The following is a 25,745-nucleotide window of genomic DNA, read 5'->3' as shown; positions in this document are numbered from 1 at the left end:
AGGGTCAGGAAGAAGGAGAGCTGAAACTAGAAAAAAGAATCAGAAAGGAATACCATTTCTGAGGTAAACAAAGTGGAAAATGCTACTTGGGAATCCAAATGACCCCTGGTCCCTTCTCGTTTAAATGATTTCTAAAGCCCAGAACCACTTTTAACTGTAGTCAAAAATGTTAAAACGGAGTCATTTTATGGTTTTTTTTTTTCAAAAGAGCTAAATAGGCTCTGCTATCTTGTATGCCTAATATAAACAGAAACTAAACTGACTCCATATGACATTATTTTATTGCTTCCTCTAAGATATTTCCACACATTTTTAAAAATAATATTTTGTATGCCTTAATACAACCATATAAAAACAAAACTCAACTCAGATGCAATATTTTAGAATCTTTATCCTTAACAGGAAGGCTGTCAAATACTCAGATCTTTGCAAATCTATCACTTAAAAATCATGTTAACCACCTCCCCTACCCTAGATTATATACCCAACCCCCCTGACCCAAACTGTGTCACAGCCCAGGCTCTCCGCTAATCAGGGAATTTACAATCCCAAACTGATTGGGGATGTCAATGTGCTCTTGTTAATGAAGGCCTATAAAGGACTGGAAAGCACAAATGGAAAGCAGGCCCTTATTAGGCCTGGACCATGCATAGCCATGCCCAGGTACAAGAACCGACCCCTTGTTACTACCTAGTCCCAGGGCGATAAGGTTCCTGATGTAAAGAACAGATTAAAAGTAAAACTAGACCAGATGTTTTTCCTATTAGATGGATTAAGTCAGACCAAACCTAAAATTAGGAAAACACGCGGGGCTGATTTACTGCCGGGGCTGCGATGGGTAGGCTGCACTGGGAGCTGTGGCCGGTGGCTCCAGAGCCCGCCCTGCGTTTATTAATGGGGCTCTGGGAGTGGGAAGGTCTCACCCCTGACTGCTCTAAAAATGCTGAACGAGGGCTCCAGCTTGGTGATGAAAGCTGCTGTCTGAAGGTGGACCCTGGGCAAAACAACATTAACATCTACTTCAAATACTGCCGATGGCAGAGGGGAGAGAGAAAGGCTGAGCTCTACTATCTTCTTTAATAAAAACATTTTAGAAGTAAAAGTACCAGATAGCCCACCTCAAAGCATTTTTCTTTCTGAAAATACGATCTTGTTATGGGTACGAATATCAACTTCATCAAGTCTCCTGTGGACCCAAATCAGACCGTTGAACCCCAGAGTGTTTCTTCCCATGCTGAGCTCAGAGAGTGTCTAATGGAATAGTGCTGTTGTAAGAGTTTGCCAGATTACCCTCACTGGGTAAGAGCGAGGCCATGTTTAACAAAATAAAGAGTCAGGATATTCATTCAGAAACTCTGCTGAAACGGCTCGTCCTTTGACCAGATGTAGTTCATTGCCAAAAACTTGATGCAAGAAGGAATTATTTGAAGAATGGCCTGTTATCTTGAAAGCTTATTTAAAACTTTAAATTTGAAGGAAAACTTCAAAATGTGCTTTTTCAGACAGTGGATTAAGTGCAATATCAAATAATCCTTTGGACAGGTATGCCCTTGGGGGAGTCTGAAAAAGTAAATTTCTTCCTAATTCTGCTAAAGTTGTTCAAACCCTACGTGCTTTTCAGTGTCTTTCAGTAATATTTGTGATTACTGTTGTGTGTTTTATTTTTGCTTTCATGCTGCATCCTTGGAACCAGACTTAATGCAATAGCAAAGCTTTGTGAATACAAATTCAGACCCAGACTGGAGTTTAATAACCATGATTTTAGAAACGTCATATAAACTTCCTTGAGTCTCAGTTTCCTTTTTAGTAAAAATGAGGTCAAACGTGCATCTTACAGGAGTGAGCATAAGAGAACGCCTCACAAACCCATCGATATAAGACCAGTAGCCAGCAGAGGATATGGACATGGCTAGAAACTGGATCTCTAAACTAGACCAGAAAGCAGGAAGGTTAGAGAAGGACATCGTCATGGCTTCTAGGGAGTCAAGAAACCAAGCCAAAGGAAAGATAAGGGGACACCGAAAAGAAGAAAAATCTCTCTCTGTCTCTCTCTCTCTCTCTCACACACACACACACACACACACGCTAATAGGGTGCATAATTCCAGTTTTGCCCCCCTTTTTAAAAATATTTTTATTTATTTCTAGGAGAGAGAGAGAGAGCAGGGGAGGGTCAGAGAGAGAGGGAGTCACAGACTGAAATAGGCTCCAGGCTCTGAGCTGGCAGTCAGCACAGAGCCCGACGCGGGGCTCGAACCCACGGACCGCGAGATCATGACCTAAGCGAAAGTCGGACGCTCAACCGACTAAGCCACCCAGGCGCCCCCAGTTTTGCCCCTTTTTACAACAGGCAGCTTCAGATAGCAGTTGCTATAGGTGAAGTAAAATGACATGACAAATACCACGCTGAAACTTTTAAGCAGGCATTTGGGAAACCTGTTGTCTGTATTCACAAACCATTAGCCAATAAATGGAAAAATATTACTTTTGTAGAAACGAGGGCTACCACCTAATTTATGGCGCACACTGTATGAAAATAGCCTGCCTTTATTTTTTTGTAACTGAGGGGCCACATTGGAAGTCACATACGGTAAGAAGAGTATTTGTTATACTTGAACCTGTTAGTTTGGGCTTCATCTGTGTTGCACCGATGATGAGGCACATCGTTTTGAAGTGTTTGACCTTACACATTGTTTTCTTTTGCAGAACACCAAAAACGAGATCTATTCTAAAATGATGGTTGATATCCCAAAGTAGACGTGGCTAATACATGGTTTGAGTGTGGCAGCAACATAGTAAAATGCCCACAGTATCATAAAGTGCTGATGGTGATGTCGCATAATGAAACTTAACTTTGTCTTTCCAGTTCAGCTCTAGACATTTAGTATCATTCCAGTTCTTTGAGAAAGGATGTCCAATTCTCCCCAAAAGAAGAAATCTGTCACTGGACAGTCCAATTTAGAGTAAACATATTCTAAAAATGTCAGTAATTTGTAATCTTACTTGGACTTAATATTTTCTCCTTAAGTCTAGAATTCCTGCAGCCTTTTCTAGCTTGCAGAGTTAAGTGCAAATTTATGTCTACTGTCAAAACACTTAATCCAGCTTTCTACTATGGTATAAACAAATGTACTTGTCAAGTGTGAGTTGGGAGTCATGGAGTTGGGGGAGAAATGGGCCATGTATTTATGTGTTGCTACTCTACGAGACTGTCATCACTCAAAAACTATTGTTTCCTTGAGGAAGAGTTACCCCATCCCTAGGAGAAATGGCTCTCTGGTTTAGTTACAACTGAATGTTTCTACAGGTAGCTGCCTTATACATCACACAATGAGAAGACCATTTGCAAACTAGTTCTTCCATAAACCACATTCTCAGTGAAACAATGCTAGTTAGTTCATAGTTTGACATAATATAGCTCTAAAAAACAGAAGCATGTCTGTAATTTTTTGGGGTAGTAGTGTATAATGTCGATTTTAAAGAACTATCATGAAAAATCAGCAATTAATGGATCTCCTTCTGATGGGCACGTTTCCCCATCAACATTTAGTGTATTCCTAAATTTACCTTATAAAACAAATCATTTTAATAGATGAAACATATTTGGCATCATGTTTGTGAAAATTCCAAATTAAAAATCAAGTTTTACAAAGGTGTAACTTTTGTACTCTTTTTACAACTGTTGCTACAGCAATCACACAGCAGAACGGGATCTTACGAACCACCCAAATATCCCCTTGCCTCTAGACATGACTACACTTAAACCAGAAAGATGACTGTTCATGCTGTTCTTTAAAACCTCAGAGGAAGCATACAGTCGTTAGATTATCATGGTAACTATGCAATATCTGTGAGTAATATATACAACTGCCTTTTTATAGCTACTGCATTAAGAGTATTTCTGTTCATTCCATTTCAAATCCTATTCGAATGTAAGTGTGAATTCACTGTTAAATAGATACATAACCTACGTAACTCAAAGGAGAATAGAATGTCAAAGAGTGAAAATTGTTCTACATGAAAATCTTGTTATATTACTTTGGCAGTATTAAACTGTTAAATTAATAAAAATGTTCAGGTGTAATTCTCTTTACGCAATGAAGTACTTCTGAAAGCGTCTGCAAAATGAATCATACTGAAAGCTTTCTGTCTGAAGGAATCATATGGTAAATACTTTATAAAGTAAATAATCTTTTCCATGAATTCAAGTGGATTTTTTTCCTAAGGCGACACTTCACCTATATTCAAGTTTATTTTAGCATTTTAATACTCAAGTTAATGGTCACACCAAATTGTATTCAACCCTCTTCCATGGGGCCAATAGGAAGGCAAATTTTCAGCTTTATATCTTTTATTAGAAGGTCATTATCTCCATCAGTTCATCCATTGAGGCTGCTATAACAATAATACCACAGGCTGGATGACTTAAACAACAAACATTTATTTCTCACAGTTCTTGAGGCTGGGAAGTTTATGATCAAGACACTCAGCAGATCCAGTGTCTCGTAAGACCCTGCTTCTTGACGGGTGGACAACTGTCTTCTTGGTATGTCCTCACACGGAAGCTAGCTAGCTCTCTCATGTTTCTTTATAGCAGGGTACTAATCCCATTGTGTGGTCCCCAATCTCATGACCTAATTACCTCCCACAGGTTCCATCTCCATACACCATCATATTGGAGTTTAGTGTTTCAACATATGAACTATGGGGGATGTAAACATTTGGCCCATGGCAGTTGTTATGAAGTTATTTATTTTTCAAAAGGTATAACATCATCTGACACAAAATTCAAAAAGCATAAATGGGACTGTGGTGAAAAGTAAGCCACCCTTTGTTATGGGCTGAATTATGGTACCCTCCACAATATTCATACGTTAGGGGCACATGGGTGGCTCAGGTGGGCGCCAGCTTCAGCTCAGGTGGTGATCTCATGGTTGGTGGGTTCAAGCGCCATGTCAGGCTCTGTGCTGACAGTTCAGAGCCTGGAGCCTTCTTTAGATTCTCTATTTCCCTCTCTCTCTGCCCCTCCCCTGATCCTGCTCTCTCTCTCTTCCCCTCTCTCCCCACCCCTCTTTTTCTCACACACACACACACACACACACACAAACGCACAAATCAATAAATATTTTTTAAAAATTCATATGTTGAAGTTCTAATCTTCAGTACCTCCGAATGGGAGACAGTGTCTTTAAAGAGGTGTTAAGTTAAAATGAGACCATTCAGATAGGCCTGAATGCAGTCTGACTACTGGCCTTCTAAGAAGGAGACATTTGGACACATAAGAGACAGGGATGTATGCTTACAAAAGAAAGACTGTGTGAGGACAGAACAAGAAACTGGTCATCTATCAGCCAACGAGAGAGGTCTCAGAAGAAATCAAACTTGCCATCACTTTGATCTTCGACTTTAAGCCTCCAGAACTGTGAGATAATTACGTATGTTGTTCAAGTCACCTAGCCTGTGGTACTTTGTTATGACGGCCCTAGAAACTAATGCACCCTTGCCACTCTCCTCCTCAGCCACCTTGCTCCCTTCCCTGGAGGCAACAATTTTAATAGACTCTTATCCAGTGTCCCAAAGAGATTTTATGCTCTACATCAGGCAAATATATGATACCTGCATGCATGTATAATACTATCCACTCTACTCTGGATCTTCTATCTTCACTTAGTAATGTGTCATGAAGATCACTTCATATCAAAATGTGCTACTTGATGGCTACATAATATTCTTTTGTTGGGATATACTGTAATTTATTTAGCCACTTCTCTATTAATGGATATTCAGATTGACTCCAATATTCTATTATAATAAGCATTACAATAAATGTTGGACATATACTTTCATTTCTGTGAGTATATTTGTAGAATACATTTCTAGAAGTGGAATTTGAGGGCCAAGACATATGTGTATTTTAAATTTATAACAAATTGTCAAATGCCCACTGTAGAAATTATACCAATTTAGACTCATACTAAAACAATGTATGAAAGTGTGTATTTTCCCACAGTCTCACCAGTATTAGGATAAATAAAACTTTACATGGGGTTTCCCATTATAGGTTAATAGTATTTCTGTTATTATGAATGAATTTAAGCTTTTCAAAATCTTTTTAAGAGCTGTTTGGATTATCTTTTCAGTAAACCATTCAGGTTCCTTTCCCAGTGTTTCATTCAGTTGTTGCTAATTTTACTAGTTTGATAAGTCTGTACATATTAAGAACATTAGCCTTTGCTCTATATGTTTACAAATTATATTTTCACAATTTACTATTTGTCTTTTGAGTGTGTTTTCCCATGCACATTTAAATGCAAACTTATCAACTTATTTCTACATTTGGTGTCAGATTTAAAAAGTCTCCCTTTCCTCCTTGAGATGCTATTTTTAATCTATTTTCTTCTAATAACATAATGATTTCAACTTTTCATTTAAATCTTTGATTATATGAAATGTATTTTGTTAAAAGAAGTAAGGAGTGAACAAATTTTTTGAATGTTTATTTCATGATCCCAACACCTCTCATCTAATAAGCAACCTTTTCCTTGTTGCTATACAATGTCACACTTATTATATATCTGCTATATTTAGAGCCATTTCTGAATATTTGATCTGTTCCACTGATCTATGTGTATACTCATTTAAATGCTAATAGTTTTAATTATTGCAGCATTATAATGAGTTCTGACATCCAATAGGGTTTAAATCTCCTCATGACTTTACTATTCATGAATTAACCTATTCAGGCATATTTGTTATTCCAAAACATCTTTTAAATCAGTTTGTCTAGTTGCCAAGAAAATTTTTGGATGCCATGAAATGTCTAAATTATTTTAGAAGTAATTGGTATCTATAACAGATTGTGTGTCTATGTAATACTAAAAAATTACTTTCCAGTTATGGTATTTTTATGTTTATATTTGTAGCATGTTGTTTTCTTTATATAGATCTTACATGTTTATTGTTTTGTTTAATGTTAGGTATCTTAACATTTTGTTGCCCTTTTTAAATGGAATATGGCACATTCAGGGAAAAAATACTGAAATCTAAGCATAAATGCAGAAATCACACATCAAGACAGAAAAGAAGGTATCGATACATAAACATTGATCAAACAGTCATCAGACTATTCAGCTGCAACATCTGAGGCTACAAAATGGTGGAATGTCAACTAGAGGTTACTGATGGAGAAAAACTAGTCACATATCAATATGGAAGATAATTTTAGACATACAATAAATCAGATGGTAATTACTCAATCCATATCAATGATACATACATACATATATACATACGCACTATAACCAGATAACAAATGAGTCAAAAATCAGACTTGATAATGAGGAAAGATGACGAGAAAGAACTAAGTTGAACAATGAATTTGAAAAAATGGATAGATAAACAGGTATAGATTAATAGAGACAGACAGAATGATAGATGCTATAGGATAACAGGAATATGTCACATGAGTTTTTAAATGCCTTTTGAAACTAAAGAAAAATACAGTAAAGAAAATCCTAATTATAGTCCAGAATAAAAATTACTAACCATCTAATCGAAACTTAGAAATCTGGGTAGGGATAAAAAGAGGAAGAAATAATTTTCTAAAATTTGAGTTGGGTGTGGTAAGGGAGGAGTGGGAAAAGTAAAATTATCCCAACAGTTTCATTTTTATGGAAAAGTAAGAAACCAAAGGAAATAAAGTATCCTGCTTAATAACATGATATCTTGTTTCTAAATAATAGCAGAAAAAATATGTTTGAATATGAGAGCTAGGAAGAGGATGTAGCCATGAATGGAAAATTAGAGAGGAATTTTCAAATTAACCATTGAGAAAATAATAGAATAAATAGTAACTTAATCAAACCAACAAAAACAAGGAAAAGGAAAGGGAGAGGAAAAACAGATTAAGTAAATACACAAAGTAAGATGAGAAACATAAAATCAACAAATTTGTCATCACACTAAATAGACTAAATCACCTATTAAAGATAAAAACTCTCAAATTAGGTCTACCAGAAAAAAATCCAGTTCTTTGTAGTTATATTACTCATGTAATATACTTAAACTGAAAAAGAAAAGAGTTATAAGGCAAATGCAAACCAAACAAATAAATAAATAAAAACATACAGTAATGGCAATGCTATTAAGAGAGATACTAGAATTAAATAACTTTAATAGTTGTAACATGCTTCAGTTTTGTGCATATTAATATGGAAATGGACTAAATAAAGCTAAGCAGATTTTAGCTGCAGGATGTCTCTCTTAGAACCTAGAATATGCTAAAGCACCTGATGACATTCCAAGGGGGAGGGGGCTGCGTATAATATACAGTATTTTCAAAATTTATTTCATTACTTTGTGGAGCAAAAATGAGTAATCCGTGGATTTGCTGGGGCACAGGGTGGTGCTGGGTCATGGGAAGGATCGCCATGTGCAGTCACCCAAGTGTCCAACTGCAGTATCAGTGGCCAGGTTGTTTCCATCAATCTCAGGGATCTTGGTAAGGGAATGAGACCACTTTTGATGTTTAAATTTTGCTGTGCTCCTTCAGGTTAGGTGAAAATGTCTAAGAAAAATATGGAAGTGTTTAAATACTCCACACTTAGGTTCCTCAAAAAGTTAACTATAGGACTCCCCTATGACCCGGCAATAGCACTGCTAGGAATTTACCCAAGGGATACAGGAGTGCTGATGCATAAGAGCACATGTACCCCAATGTTCATAGCAGCACTCTCAACAATAGCCAATACATGGAAAGAGCCTCAGTGTCCATCAACGGACAGACGGATCAAGAAGATGTGGTTTATTTATACAATGGAATACTACATAGCAATAAGAAAGAACGAAATCTGGCCATTTGTAGCAATGTGGATGGTAACTTAAGGGGGTTATGCTAAGTGAAATAAGTCAGGCAGAGAGAGACAGATACCATATGTTTTCTCTCATATGTGGAATAGGATAAACTTAACAGAAGACCTGGGGAAGGGGAAAGGGAAAAAATAGTTACAGAGAAGGAGGGAGGGAAATCATAAGAGATTCTTAAATACTGAGAATAAACTATGGGTTGATGGGAGATGGGGGAGAGGGGAAAATTGTTGGGATGAGCACTGGGTGTTGTATGGAAACCAATTTGGCAATAAACTATATTAATATAAGTAAGTAAGTAAATAAATAAATAAATACTCTACACTTAATTTTTTTTTTTTACCATAGAAAACACTGAAGTCATCTGGGATGATGCTGAAGGGAAATATGGGAATGTATGACAGCAAAAACACAATTTAAAAATGAATATGGACACATCATTCATAAAAGTGAAAGCAATTAGATAATGTCTTAGTGCCAAAGACAGAGAAATGCAAACCTCCATAATACATATCACCAACAAAAAATTGAACTAGTTTAGTCTGTCTTTTATCCCATTACTTGGAATGGTGAGGAATAATCTCAAAGTGGCATTTCTAAGGATTTTGACTTGGAGGAACACGAGAGTATTACCAACCAGATACCAAGGAACTTAAGGATGTATGTTAGGATAGGCTAAAATAGAAGGGAAAAGAAACACATAAATAAAAGGCAAATGACTCATATAAAATAAGTTTATATTTCATAATCACATGAGTTTAAGGCAGATGTCTTCCTTCCATGTGATGATTCAGGGCCAAGGTTCCCTCTACTTTGGGCTCCACAGTCCTCTAAATCCTGTTTGCCATTGGCATCCGAAAGCAGAAAAGGGATGGAGACTATGGAGGATATATACCTGCTTCTTAAATGCCTTGGCTCCGAAACGGCTTTATCTAACTTCAAAGAAGGATGGAAGATGTAATATATTTGGGTTATTGGAAAGAAGAAAAAGCATAGATTTTAGCAAGCAGCTAGCAATCTCTGCCACAGAAGATAATATTCTATCAAGAAAGACATTGAAGTTCAATGTGGTAATCTGCAAAACCTAAGGCAAATAGTACAAAATAGTCGCTGGAGGATGGTCACCTGGGGATGCAAATAGAAGTATAAAGTATGCTTTTCCTGACCAAATAAGTTAGTAAGAGGCACTAAGAAGAGCGTCCAGATTCAGCAGCACAATTGAGGACAATCACCACCAGCACATTTAAAGGAACCACCAGTGAGCCCCAGAAGTGGTTTAAGTAACTAACAGAGCTGTCTCCATGATGCATTGAGATCCAATTTCTATAATATAGCCCAAGGCCCTAGTGACTATCTACACAATTAGTTAAGACAAGGGAAATAAAGAGGCAGAAAGAAAGAAAGAGAGGAAGAAAGAAAGAGAGAGAGAGAGAGAGAGAGAGAGGGAGGAAGAAGGGAGAGGGAAAGAAAGAAATGGAAGGAAGGAGGCAGGAAAGGGAAGTAAATGAAACAAAATAAAAGGAAACGAGAGGAAATGAAAGGAAAGAAATATATAAGGATGTTTAATGCCTTTAGTTCTGTGTCCACATATCTAATAAATACATCAACATTAGGTATTATATTTCCTTAGCAAAAGCTAATACAGAAAATATTAAGACGGGGATACCACATGGTCCTTGTCCCTTTCACTGGCCTGAATCAGGCCACTTTTTCTTGGAATCTGCAGTAGGTCAGCTTGATTCTGCTCAAACCCTCATGACAGTCTTTTCTGTATTTTCTATTCTCAGCATTATGTAAAATAAAATGAAGGAGAGATTGAAGGATAAAGAGAGTTTGATCTCACTCTCTTTAAAACAGATGTAAAGAAGTAGGCAGTTAAAAAGAGCACACACAGCACCAAACTCATTGACTCTAAGAGCAAAAGGCTTTATACATGTATTATATCTTTGTCCTACACTCCAGTTTTAACTACATGCACAGTATATGTTACTAATTGGACATGAACTATCAAATCAGTCAGAGAAACAGTCTAATCCATCAAATAAACAGCTTGACTTGGATTGTTTTGATCATTCAAAATCACATGTGGATAGAGCTTTAAAAACAATAAGGTTTCCAGTTTCAAATCAGGAATTCAGAAAGCTAAAAAGAGCTGTTTTCACTTTTATTTTTTTAATGTTTATTTATTTTAAGAGAGAGGGGGCTCACAAGCCCCATGGGGGAGGGGCAAAGAAAGAGCAAAACAGAGATAATCTCAAGCAGGCTCCATGCTCAGCACAGAGCCAGATAAGGGGCTAGATATCATGACCCTGAGATCATGACCTGAGCCGACATCAAGAGGCAGATGCTTAATTCAGTGAGCCACCCAGGTGCCCCCTCACCTTTACAGTAAGAAAAAAGATGAACAAACTGCATATATGACTTTTCTTGAACCTATCAGAGCACTGAGTTTGCAGGACAAACAACTAACATCAAAGCTAGAAGAAAAGTTCTTGCAGGAAGAAATAGGAACAGAGCTTTTGATTACCTAGGAAAGACATGCTCAAACACCAAACAAGCCATTAAAAAGATTAAGCTCGAAAATTTCTAACTGGCTGGCTGGTTCAGGTGGTGCAACACAATGTGGGTTCAAGTCCCACATTGGATGTAGAGATTACTTAACAATAAAATCTTTAAAAAGAAAAAAAAAGAATCAGAGGAAGAAGAAGAAAATAAATGTCTAACAAATGCTAAAAGCTTAGTGTGGGCTAGTGTGAAAGTACAAAACCCTACAGGGCCATACACATTGAGGGTTTGCAGCTTCTTGCAGGTTTTCACTCCAGGAAGCCCCAAAGAAAGTAAAACAGGATCCTAAATAATCTTGTCTCATGGAGCTGGCTAGGGAAAAGACTGGAAGCAACTGTGAAACCCTTCCCAAAGGCATCTTCCTGAAGAAAGAAAAGCTTCAGTGTGCCATGGCAAGACATCAAAACCATAACCTGAAGACCCTAGGAGAAACCCACTGCAAATGAGGTAGGACAAGAAGTAGAGGGAAGCTCTCTTCTTGAGGAATGTGTATGAATATTTGCTAGGCATTCATAGCATTATTTCTGGGCCTTTCTAATATTGAGGTTTAATCAAAGCATGAGAATGTCTCCTTTCCTCACCCACCACCATCATGCTAAGTGTGCAGGGAAAATAACTAGAATACAGCTGTGGGAGCAGAGACAAAATGTCCCTTGGAAGTGGCACAAAGGGAGACCCAAAGCCCAAGGCAGAAACAAGTACAGGAATTACACAGAAAAATTGGTGCAATGAGGGTAAACACAGCAATAACAAACTCAAACCCAGCCCAAACCCTAAGTGATTTAACACAAACACTTACACTAAAGGCCTAACAAAAGGAAAGCCATGCCCACCTCTAAAAGCATTAAAAAAATGTACTTCAGTATCAATGGTCCTATGCAATATATTTAACTTTCAGCCAGAAATTATGAAGCATAAAAAAAGTCTAGGAAAAACAAAAAAGACAATACAGTCATCAGAATCAGACTCAGATATGACCAGATGTTGGACAAGAAGTATGAAACACCTATGATTAATATGTTAAAGACTCTAAAGGAAAAGGTAAACAACATGCAAGATTGGAAAGGCAATCTGAGCACAGAGATAAAAACTATAAGAAATATTCAATAAAAATGCTTATAATCAAATACACAGTAACAGAAGAGTTTCTTTGATGGCCTTAAAACTAAACTTGATAAAACCAAGGGAAAAAAGTTGGTGAACTCAAAGATATGTCAGTAGAAATTAGCCAAACAGAAATACAAATTAAAAACAAAGGTGGAGGAAAAAAAGCTGAGAACCCAAGGTCTAATTTTGAATGGTCTAAAATGTGTGTAATTAAAATCCCAGAAATATGAAGCAAGACAGTAAATGGGATAAAGGAAAAATATGAATATATAATGGCCAAGAATTTTCCAAAATTAGTAATGACATCAAACCACAGATCTAATAAGCTCAGAGAACACCAAAGAGAATAAAAAATTTACAATAAAAACACTCCTAGTCATGCTGTATTTAAACTGCTGAAAATGAAAATTTAAAAATCTTAAAGGCAGTGAGAGAGAGAAATAACATCATCTCTAAAGTAACTAGGAGAAGAATTAGAGCAAAATTCTCATTAGGGAAAAAACAAAAACAAGTGAACAAAAAAACACACACAAAAATAAGACAGTGGAGATTTAAATTTCAAGTACTTACGGTAAAAAAAAAAAAAAAAAAAAAAACCCCTCTTAACCTAGAATTCCATGCTCAGTGACAAGATCCTTCAAAAAATAATGGTAGCTAAAAATTTTCTGAGAAACTAAAACAAAACACAGATAATTCATTTTTATCAAAACTCCAAAGGAAATGTTTAAATAAGTTGTTCAGGCAAAAGGAATATGATATAGGACAGAAAGTTAGATCCACACAAATAAATGTAGGATGCAGAAATAAGTGAAGTAAAACATATGTTTTCCTAGTTCTTATTTTTAATTTCTACAAAAGTTAAAGGCCCGTTAAAATCTTTACTATTGACAATATGTTATGTGTTTATACTATATGTAAAAATAAAATGAGTAACAAAAAATGGCACAAAGAACCGGAAGGAGACATTGGGAAAATACTATAAGGATGCAGAAATAGATGTGAGGTAGTATAAAATTATTAAAGATGGACTTATATAATTTAGAATTCACATTGCAAATCCTATTGAAACTATTAAAATTTTTAAAAGATGTTTAAACAGTAAATAAATAGAAGAAATAAAATAGAATTATGAAACAACTATTCACAAAAACCCTAGAACACAGAAAACAAGGAGAAAATAAACAAAGAACTATACAACAAAATAGTAAAAGTCTAGGAAAAGGCTAATCCAACCATATCAATAACCACTTTACATTTGAATGATTAAGCATACCATTAAATAAAAGATTATTAGACTGGATAAAAAGGTAAGACTCAACTATAAGCTATCTCAAAGCAGCCTACTTTAAATATAAAAATACAGATAGGTTAAACTAAAAGAATGGGGAAAGGTATAGAGTACAAACGTTAGCCAAATGAAAGCTGGAAGAACTATAAATTTCAGATAAAACAAACTCAAGGAAAATTAAAATATTGTGAACTAGAGTAAAATGAAAAGACATTGTCAAGGTCTACGGGATACAGCTAACATAGTGCTTTGAGGGAAATTTATAGCATTAAATGCTCATATTAGAAAATAAATAAGATTTAAATGAGTAACCAATCTTCCTACCTCAGAAACTAGCAAAAGAGAAGCAAATTAAACCTATAGAAAACAGAAGAATGGGGGACAGAGAATTGCATACCACTTTATTTAAATATTTTTAAAAAATCAGCTAGGATGTTGACAGATTCAAGATGGAATGCAGATGGTAACAAGTGACTCTAACTCTATTACAAATATCTATAAAATAAACTCACTGAAAGGAGCGATGGGGCAAGAATGAACTGACCTAAGTAAGCTTATAAAATGCTTGACATTGGAAAGACAAATAGAACTGCATGTAAACACTGTACTTTAAATGGTACATTTTTTTTCCTCACAGAGCAATGAGTTAGCACTTCTGAAACTATACATATGCCAGATTTGAAAAAATAAGTAAATACATTGATATTAATGGGAGACAGATTTCTTATTTTAAGAGAAAGAGATTATGAATAAATAAGAAGGGACAAATTTGAATGAACCCTATTATACTGGATTAGAGTCATAGATGTCAGCATAAAGTCATGGTTATTTTAACATACTGATGTATGGATGGATGGAAGGAGGGAGGGAGGGAGGGAGACAGAGAGATGATAGATAGTGTGAATGTGTGTAAATATACATGAAATATTTTCTAACACTGCCTATTGAGGGGGTATAGATGCAGTCATACCCCAATAGCAGTGAGTACACCCAGAAGTTAGACCTTGTTGTCTAAATATCACTCTCCAATCAGAGGATCCATTCCTCCTTGGAGAAAGGCTGATTCTAGAGCTGGGAGAGAGAAAATACAAGATGGACCTGTAGCATCTTGTTAGTACAAGTTAGTAGAAACAAACAAGTGCTCAAAAATATAAAATTTAAAAAGGATGGAAGCACGTCAAAAGGATATAGGAGCCAACCTAAAAGAGTTCCATTGGTTAAAGCTATTGCTTGAACATCAAAATTCATAACCTTAGTATTATGTTATGACCAAAAAATTAATACCCTTAAATTAATACTTATATAAATACATGATGGAATGAATAAATAAATAGGTTTATAGATAAATGAATTAGAAGTGACAAATATTTGTAGAAGAAATTTAAATAATATATATGTAGATAGTCCTCCCTCAAGGAGGTAGAGTTTAGTTTCTCTCCTCTTGAGGGTAAGTTGCACTCATCACTGCCAATGACTTGAGTACAGAAATGGAAAAATAGTACAGTGCACCCTTAAACAACACAGGAGTTAGTGGTCCTGACCCTTCCCACTAAGTAAAAAATCTGCATATAACTTTTGACTTTCCCAAAACTTAACTACCAATAACCTCCGGTTGACCAGAAGTCCTACTCATAACATAAACACTCAACACATATTATCTTGAAAGTTTATTTAATTATTTTGAGAGGGGGGAGGCACAGAGAGAGAGAAAGAGAAAGAGACAGAGAGAGAGAATCCCAAGTAGGCTCCATGTTCATTGTGGAGCCTGATGCTGGGCTTGAACTCACAAACCATGAAATCATGACCTGAACCAAAATTAAGAGTTGGATGCTTAACAGACTGAGTCACCCAGGTGCTCCCAGTTAACACACATTTTATATGTTATATGTATTATATCCTGTATTCTTATAATAAAGTAAGCTACAGAAAAGAAAATGTTATTAGGGAAATCATAAGGAAAAAGAAAAAAACATTTACAGTACTATACCATATTTATTGAAAAAATTCCATGTATTGGCAATGAGAAACAATGAAATCTGGCCATGTGTAGCAACATGGATGGACCTTGAGGGTGTTATGCTGAGCGAAATAAGTCAGGCAGAGAAGGACAAATATCATATGTTTGCACGTATAGGAGGATTAGGAGGAACTTGATGGAGGAACAAGGGGGAGAAGAAGGGGGGAAATGGTGGGAGAAAGGGAGAGAGGCAAACCATGAGAGACTCTTGAATGCTGACAAAAACTGAGGACTGATGGATGTGGGGGGGAGGGGGGGATGGGCATGGAGGAGGGCACTTTGGGGATGAGCACTGAGTGTTATGTGGAAACTAATTTGACAATAAACTATTTGTAAAAAAAAAAAAAAAAAAAGAAAAAATTCCATGTATAAGTCGACCCACACAGTTCAAACCCATGTTGTTGAAGGATCAAATGTAGTTTTACACTTGAGGAACCTATCAGACATTACCTTCACCAGGTGATCAAGGTTACTATCACCATTGGTAAGTCGTGTTGATACCATGTACTCCCTGATGTGATGAGAAGGGCACTTCACCTCTGTGATATTCTTTCAAAAGAACTATAATCCCACTCTACTCAGAAGAAGACAGACAAATTCAAATTGAGGGATATTTTACAAAATACCTGACTCATTCCCCCGATCTTTCAATGTCATGAAAACTAAGACTTGAGAAACTGTCATGAGGATCAAATGAAGAGACGTGAGGACTAAATGCACCATGATGCCCTGGATTTGATGCTAGAATAGAAAAGGGAATGGCAAATTCTGAATAAAGTCTTCCAATTATATCAAACCTAAGCAACTTTCTTATTTTGACAAATGCACCATGATTATATAAAGAGTTAGCATTAGGGGATAATGGATGGAGCATACAAGGAATTCTCCGTACTATCTTTGCAACTTTTCTAGTAATCAAAAATTATTCCAAATTAAAAGTTTTAAAACCTATCTGCCAAGCATGATTCTATAATCTCTAAGTTTTATAATAAAAATGCTAAAATGGTATTAAAACACACACGCGCACAAAGCAACACAAAAGAAACATTATTTTTAATAGGATGCCCATATTTTAAAGTTTCTTTAAAACCTATAGAGTGTTCTAGGTACTGTGTTGTTTAAAGCTATAGTATCTTTTTTAATGCATAGTTTAGTAATAGTGATAAGCTCCTTAAAGCCTACATAATGAAGGAAATATTTTTGCTTTAAAAAAAAAAACAACCTTGCTGTGATTGCATGCAGTGATAGAGATGCCTTTAAGAATGTTTCACAGATGCTTCAAATCATTCATTTCTCATAAACATATGGGGTCTATTCTTCCGTCACTGTGCGTAATTCCTATTGACACTAATGGGAACTATGCATGCATATCTCTATAATTTGGCCTCAAACAAACTGAAAATCATCACTATTGAGATGAGAAACAAAGCAATCACACAAAGAGAACAATTGACTTCTTAAAACTCAGATTCTAGGATCTCTTGTCACAAGAAATTCCAGTCATGGAGAATTAATCTGTAGTGATTCTAACACAATAAACTCCAATAAGTCAAAATATGATACAGATATTATATTTGAGGGCATGGGATCTTCCTGAAGATAATAAATTACATTTTTTCAACTGTAAGACAGAAATAGCTAAACATCTAATACAACTGAACAAAAATTCCAATGGTACAAAAAAAGCTATAAGCTGCTAGGTAGTAGCACTAGGTGATATATATTTTAAGGACCTTGAGTCAGGTCTCTATAAATGGACTGCTCATTTGTTCCAATCTCCTTTTACAAGATTATATCCCTGTTTTTAAACATCAAATCACATGTCAAATTTTTTTTCCTATTTAAAATTTAAGGTTATAAAGTGTATTAACCAAGAAGGAAAGTCTCAAATTAGGGAAACTTGTTCACTGTTCCATTGTCCCATTTCCACACCAGAAAACATAACAAAGTTCCTAGTTGTGTATCTCAGCAGTGTTACTTTGGCCAGATTCCAAGATGTAGGAGGTTGCCTCAGATCTCAGTGGGAGGCAGCCATTATGTGTTTGGGGGAAGCCATTTGAAGCTGGCAGGTGAGCCAAATCTATCACAAAGGAGAAAGTAGTGCTAGTAAAGTCACCTTGTGACAAGTGTCTCCCTGCTGTGGGTTAACTTCCAGAAAGAAGGTTTGGAGAACACATAACAGTTCACAACAAGGAAATCAAACAAAATAAATTGGGCATAATTTGACACTGTTAAAATAAGAAGTGTCACGGGCACTGCTATGAAGTAGGAGTTATGAAGAGCCTCTGCCAAGATTAAACATTTAGTTAGACAATAAAATAGCTTGCTGGTCAAGCCAAAGACATTATTCTTAATGCTTAAACTGATGGAAACTACTGAATAAGTCTTTTTGACAAGCAGGGCTGCCAAAGAGTAGCAACTGGGGCTGAAGAGGCATGCATGTGTTCATATAGTTGATAAGCCCCAAGCAGAGAGAAACAGCAATACCATTAAAAATGTAAAAAAATAGAATATGGTGGGTTTTTAAAGAAATTTTCAACAATTATAGAGAACTGACCAGAAAAAATATTGTGCAGAAACCATTTTCTTTTCCAAATCCACTTGGCTCTTAGTAAACTGAACAGAAATATTTACACATTATAGTTTTCTCCTACCAAAATACTGCCATTCAATTTTCAAACAAACGTTTCTTCGGTACATTCCCAAATGGTTTAAACTATATGTAAGAAATGCCCACTCGAAAGAAGATGGGAGTTCTGAAACAGTTCAGAGAGAAATATTGGCAGAAATTAGCACAAAATAGAGCCATGAAGCAACCAGAGCACCGTCAGTGCTTTATTCTACCTTTGGGCATCCCTCTCCCTCTTACCAACAAAAATAGCCTATACATATTTTTGTCTGCAGGTGCCCAGGGCTCTCATTCAGTGGACACCTACTTGGGACAAAGCTCCGTTTCTCTTTCTTATTTTTATTTAGTAAATACTAGTTGATTCTAAATTGCTATTAAAAAATAAAATTTAATAAATGAAATCACACTAAGGTATAAATCACTAGCCTCTTAAGTTGTTCATCCTCTAAGACAGCGTTGCTCAAAATCTGATTCCTGGATCCCACACCATGCTAAATATTTACAGGTCTGGGCTCACTATTGAATCAGAAGGGCAGCATATGAAACAGTTTCCTGGGTGGTAGTTATGGCAGTGGTGTAGAGGATCACTGTTAAAGAAAGCATTGATATAACTCAGAAGACTGGACTAGAACTGCGAAAAGAGTAAGGTGGGGGTACGGGTGTGCATTGGGGCTCTGAATTAACAGCACTGGGCTGCTTGGGATTTTCTCTCTCCCTTTCTCTCTGCTCCCCACCTAAATAAATAAATAAACATTTTTTAAAAACCCAGCAAGGCAGGGGAGGGCTATTTCTTGAAAGGGCACGTTCAAATCACACCAGAAGTCACTATTTTGAGTGTGGCCTTGAGTCTAGGAGAGATTGGCATCATTATTGATAGACTACTACTGATTTAACTCCTTCAACACAGAATGTAACAGTGACATTCAAACACATACGAGCTAAACAAAACCATAGCCTTTTGCCACATAATGATGCCATAAGGTACAATGAAAATAACTCCTATTTTATTTTCTTTGACATGTGAGGAAAAAAGCAAATAAGAGCTAAGAATGTCATATGACTTCAATTGTTAAAATAAGAACTCTTAAATTATGATTTAGCCAGCTGGGAGTATGTTTCCTCAAACGTATCCTGTGCCTTCCTACCTCCCTGCATTTGTCCAAGCTGTCTTTTTCTCTGCCTCAGTGAATCCTGTCTATCAATTTAGAACCCAGCTTGAAAGCTTTCTTCCTTCCTTGAATCTCCAGCTTGGATTCATCTTCCAAATTCTCATGGTATTTGATCATTTCTATGAAGTCATGTAGTACTTTCTAACTTACATTAATAGTATATACGTGTGTGTGTATATACATATATAACACATACATGTCTTCCATTTTTGAATAAGTTGCTGAAGTAAAGTATCCTTGCTATGCTAGATGGATGAGACACAGAAAAATGAAGCAGATTCTAAAATATGCTTCAGGGGCTGGAGCCTGGGGACGTAGTTGATTGAGTGTCCGACTCTTGATCTTGGCTCAGGATATGACCTGATGGGTCATGGGATCAAGCCCCACATAGGGCTCTGAGCTGAGCTTGGAGATTACTTGGGATTCTCTCTCTTCTCTCTCTCTCCCCCTCCACTGCTCAATAAATAAATAGATAGATAAATAAATAAATAAGCAAGCGAGTTTCAGGGAGGAGTAGCAGGAAGAGGCAGGGAAGGAGGGAAGAAGCAACCTCACCAGTCACAGGGGCAGGAAGGAACTTTACAACTTAGCTAATGTAACCTTTGCTTCTACACAGACAACCTATTAAATGAAGAAGGTGGATTTCTATGGGCTTCTTCCCTTCTCATCTTTTAGGAATTTTTACCTATGTAGCCCACGTTCACCTTTTGTCTGAACTAAGCAACTTGCTCTAGGTGGGGTATATCTCATTCTAAAATAGATCTTTCTAATTTAATACCCATGTGTACAACTAGACATTCCTGACAAGAGAATATGAAACTCAAAACTCAATAAAAGCTTATTGGGGCACCTGGGTGGCTCAGTCAGTTGAGCGTCTGACTTCAGCTCAAGTAGTGATCTTACAGTTTGTGAGTTCAAGCCCTGCAAGGGGCTCTTTACTGTCAGCTTGAAGCCTGCTTCGGGTCCTCTGTCCCCCCCACCCCCCCCACCTCTACCTTTCCTCCACTGGCACCCTCTCTCAAAAATAAATATTTTTTAAAAAATTTATTGAGCACTTACTCTATACTAGATCCTCTTTTGCATATTCAGATACATCAGCCAATGAAACAAACTGAGCTGCAGCCACCATGGAACTCACATAGATCTCTGATAAAATTCACATAGTGATAAGTGTGATGAAGAATGAATTAGAAGAAGAGAATCAAGACTGCTGGGGAAAGAGGAGTTTGCTAATTTTGCTCCTCAGAGAAGAGCTCTCCAAAGTTTGACCTTTGATATGAGATTTGAATACAAGAAACAAGCCACATGGGCTCTAGGAGGAAAGATATTTGTGAAAGGGAACAAATGTAAAAATCTTAGGATGTGGCATCCATGTTTAACAAATGACAGAAAAGCTAATGTAGTCAAAATAGATAAGTGAGGAGAGAGAGAGAGGTATCCCACTAGATCATGGGCAGCCATGGGAGCCATACTCAGGACTTTGAGTTTTATTCTTTAATAGGAAGACACTGGAAGTTTTTAGCCAGAGAGTCACATGATTTGGCTTATGATTCAGAAGAAGCAATCTTCCTACTGCAGGAGGGATAAGAAGAGAAAGGGAAACTCTTTGGAGTCTAGTGCAGTGATCCAGAGGAGAAATTACTTGGGCAGAGCAGTAGCAGTAAGTGGTCAGATTAAGGATATAATTTGAAGATAAATCCAATGGAATGTGCTGAGAGATTGGATGTGATAGGGTGCAAGAGATATCTAGGAGTGAAGTGAAAAGTGGTGCCACTTCACGTGACAGGGAACACCAGAGGAAGAACAAATGGGTGAGCAAGTGGTTAAAAGCAGTTCTATTTTAAACATATAAAACGGGATATTAAATATTCAGGTGGAATATTAGATAAGCAGTTAGATATGAATGTATAATTTAGTGGAAAAGTCAGAGCTAAAGAAATAAATGTAGTAATCTCATGAACACACATGGAATTCACCGTGATATAATTTGAAGAGATGTTTTAGAAAGTGAGAGTTTCTAGAAAAGGAAAAGAGCCAAGGAAGGATCTAGGGAGTAATCAACCCTTATCACTTCCATTCCTCTTCTATATTTCCAGTTTATTCTAGAGATTTGATTTAAATAGTAAGCTTTTCTATCAAACCCTCCCTATACTTCCTGCTCCATAGCACATGTAGCAATAGCACAAAGGGCACCATAATGGGTTTTCTTTTTCTTTTTAATGTTTATTTAATTCTGAGAGAGATAGAGTGCAAGCAGGGGGCAGGGAGAGAGAAAGGGGTGCAGAGGACCCAAAGTGGGCTTTGTGCTGACAGCAGCAAGCCCAATATAGAGCTCAAACTTGCAAACTGTGAGATCATGACCTGAGCCAAAGTCAGACGTTCAACTGACTGAGCCACCCAGGTGCCCCAGTATTGGGCTTTCTTAACATGCCAGTAGACTGGAAGCTTCTTGAGGTTGCAACTGTCTTAATCATCATTGCATCCTCAATATTTTCTGTAGCCACTGAAATATAAAACACAACTATTAATTTTGTTGACCAAAATCAATGAATGAACATTTATTACTCCATTAGTTAAAATATTCTATTTAGAGTTTCATTGAAAAGAACGGGTTATTGGTTTTCTTGTAGCTTTGTTCAAGGATAAGCAATTAGGGTTTTTTTTTCATATTATGAACCTAATTAGTAATATTCCAGGGAGGTATGTACAATTTTTTTAATAGAGCACAAATCCCCTAGAGAAGAATTAAAAATAAATCTGCTATAAAGATGTCCTATCAGAAATCTAAAACAAATTTGGCTAAGTTTCTTGGCAAGTATCCTAAGCACATTGAGGGATTGAAATTGTAGGCAATAAGAGAAAGAAAAAAATAAAACCTTTAAGACCACTTCTTGAACCACTTTAAAAAATTGAAAATAATCTGATCTGTATTTTCTCTTCTTTTGTGTCTAGCTCTTGTTTCTCTGATGTCAAAATAATCTGCTCTATGTTGAGCTATTGTAGAAACAAAAGAGATTTACAGAATTGTCCGTTATTTGGGATAAGCTATAAATATTATCATTTATCCATAGCCTTCCTTAAATTAATATATTTTATCCTAGGACTATTTTAAATCTAAAACAGATATTGTAAAGTACAATTTGTATAATAGTTGAAAAATACTGTTAACAAATACTTTTAATGTCATTGGAGAACTTACTTTTTAAAAAAGGGACAGAGGCTCTTGGGTGGTTCTGATGGTTAAGTGTCCAACTTTTGATTTTGGCTCAGGTCATGATCTCAGAGGTTTGTGAGACTGAGCCCCACATCAGGCTCTGACAGCAAAGAGCTTGTTTAGTATTCTCTCTCATTTTCTCTCTGCCCCTCCTCACCCAAAATAAATAAATCAACTTTAAAATAATTAAATAAATAACTTTAAAGGGACAAAAATCCCTGAATTTACATCTGATATACTAAAAATGGCAATATTCTTCCAAGGAAAGTTTCTCTTACATGCTAACACATTCATTCTGATTTGTTACTAGATTTTATGATCCTCTTAGAAAGTTTTAGAAGAAATTATATTAGACTATTTATATTTTAATCTGGTTTGGGATCAGGGAAAATGAAAGACCTTGATGGATTTCACCTATCCTTGGCACACCTCCTTACCTATCCTGTGCCTTCACCTCAATTAACTCTGTTCACATTTTTCATCCTTCTACAAGTCCATACTTTGGCAAAAGAGTAAAGAGAAATGAATAAGAAAAGAAAGAAGAGTAGAAGTGGAGGCTCCTGAAGCACAAGACCAGACAGAAGGAAAATGGGAGAATAATATTTTGCTTCCCCATCCAAGGAATGGATTTGAAGGCCTTATCTGAAGCCTTGGGGAAGTAACTAAGAATATAAAGATAAGTAACAGACAATCAAGACAATGTCCTGATTAAGTTTTAAGAGATGGACTTGGACATGGGGCACCTGGGTGGCTCAGTCCATTAAACATCCAACTTTGGCTTGGGTCAAGATCTCATGATTCATGGGTTCAAGCCCCACATCAGGCTCTATACTGACAGCTCAGAGCCTGAAGCCTGCTTCAGAACCTGTCTCCCTCTCTCTCTGCCCCTCTCCCTCTTGCACTCGGTCTCTCAAAAATGAATAAATGGTAAACATTTTTTTAAAAAAAGAGACAGACATAGACAAACAGTGGTAATCTTACAAATGAAATGTAAGATAATTGTTGTTCAACTACTGCCCAACAATTACAAAAGCAGAAATAGATTAAAAAGTCTACTTCTTTTTTAATAAAACACTTCCTCCACTTGCCTTCTTCTATTCATCCTTCTGATGCCCTAAAGGTACTGTTCTTCCCATCCTGAGCCCTATTCCCTATATCAACCTTGAATAAATTCAGGGTGGAGGAAGAAGTAAGCCATAAGTATCTCCCTTGGACCATGTGATTCCCTCACAACACCAAAGCTTAAAATCTGTTTATCAAAATAAACAAACTAGTAACATCTTCATGTTTTTATAGGTGTTATTTTAAAAATAGTTCCACGGTCAAAGGTTAGACAATACCAAAGTAAAGTTAAACAGGTTAGCTTGTTTATTATGCAATATAAAATGAATTCTAACAATATCTAAGATACTTTGAGCATTTCCTATGCATATGGAACCTTGCTAAACACTTTATATGGAATGTGTTAATCTTCACGACAATCCAGAGGTTAGATACTATAATCTTCCCTATTTGGTAAGTGAAAATAACCAAGGGTAGGATGGTCTTAATTATTATTTTGATAGGGTAAGTAACTTGCCTAGCTTTTGACAGGGCTGAGATTCAGACTAAGACCATTTAGCCCCAAAGCCAAGCTGTACATTTCACCAGTTTGATATAAAACTCCCTGCTGGATTTTATCAGAGCATTTAATAGGCTAATGTGATTGTGAATCTCCAAGTGGGAAATGCAATAAACAGCATTCCCCACTTATTCGATTATAACCCCTCTTTTCCTTACAGAATCCTGCGCCACCTGCAGACCACTTTTTCCTGTTTTCTCCCTTAGGTGAAAACAGGATATCATTTTTCTCTCTTCCCTACTCCTCTTTGTTCTACTCCTATCAGGATGGACTCAATAGTTGACTATATTTTATACTCCTTTGGGACGTTATTCTCAATTAAAAGAAGCTCTATTCCTCACCAAAGTCAAAATATCCACATTTGTTTCTATCTCAGTCCTGGAAAAGTATATCTTGTGCCTCTGAATCTTTTTTTGGAATAAGGGAAATTTCTCAGGAAGCTTTTATTATTTTTCTGCAAACTGAGGGGCCAAATGAAGCCAAAGCCTTCCCCTTTTATCATTTGTTAACTTTTCCTGTGTCTATGTCGAGTCTTCTATTGGGGCAGGCACTGTTTCTTAGTACATTTCATGTTTACCAGTGCATTGCAAACAGTAGGTATTCAAGAGTAATTATGGTTACAGACTCTTGAGTCCTTTCCAGCCCTAGGAATCTATATTCATATTGGAAATATAATTTATTCTTCATGCATACCATACCAAATACATCAGTGTGTAGTTATGTTTTAATTGGCCAGCTCTCCAAATTCCAAAAGGAAGCAAGAGAAAGCTTTCTGGTAGTTAATTGTAATCATATTAAGACCTAGAAAGTCTACTGAAAATTGCTATTCCCTTCCCTTTATTTCCTACAATTAATTGAAAGAAAATATATATGGGTATCCATATATTTCTCACACCAAGTTTAGTGCGAGGACATAGACTTTGTTTCCTACATTTGTTAGCCCTTTAAACTCATTCTTTCAAATATCCATGAACAGAAAACTAGATCGGAGTTCAAGAGTGTTCTTTGCCTTCTCAATGCACCACCCATGTGCCTCTTAAAATAGATGTATACATAGGCCTAATTGGTAATGCCTACCCTGATGCATAGTTAGTTGCCCAATCGCCCAAGCAACTGGGTTGCAATGGGTGTAGATGATTTTTCTTAGGAGCTGTACTGGCAAATAGCTTCAGTGATTTAGCCCATGGAAAATGAGCTCTGTTTTGCTTAATGTTTTAGGTTAGGGAGTGGCTGGCAGCATTCTGTGAAAAAGTGACACTTTCAACACTATA

This window comes from Hyaena hyaena, unplaced genomic scaffold (genome assembly GCF_003009895.1).
Source record: "Hyaena hyaena isolate Hyena2069 unplaced genomic scaffold, ASM300989v1 scaffold_1134, whole genome shotgun sequence".
Classification (NCBI taxonomy): Eukaryota; Metazoa; Chordata; class Mammalia; order Carnivora; family Hyaenidae; genus Hyaena; species Hyaena hyaena.
The sequence above is the reverse complement of the archived record's forward strand: the minus strand, read 5'-3'. Positions refer to the sequence as shown.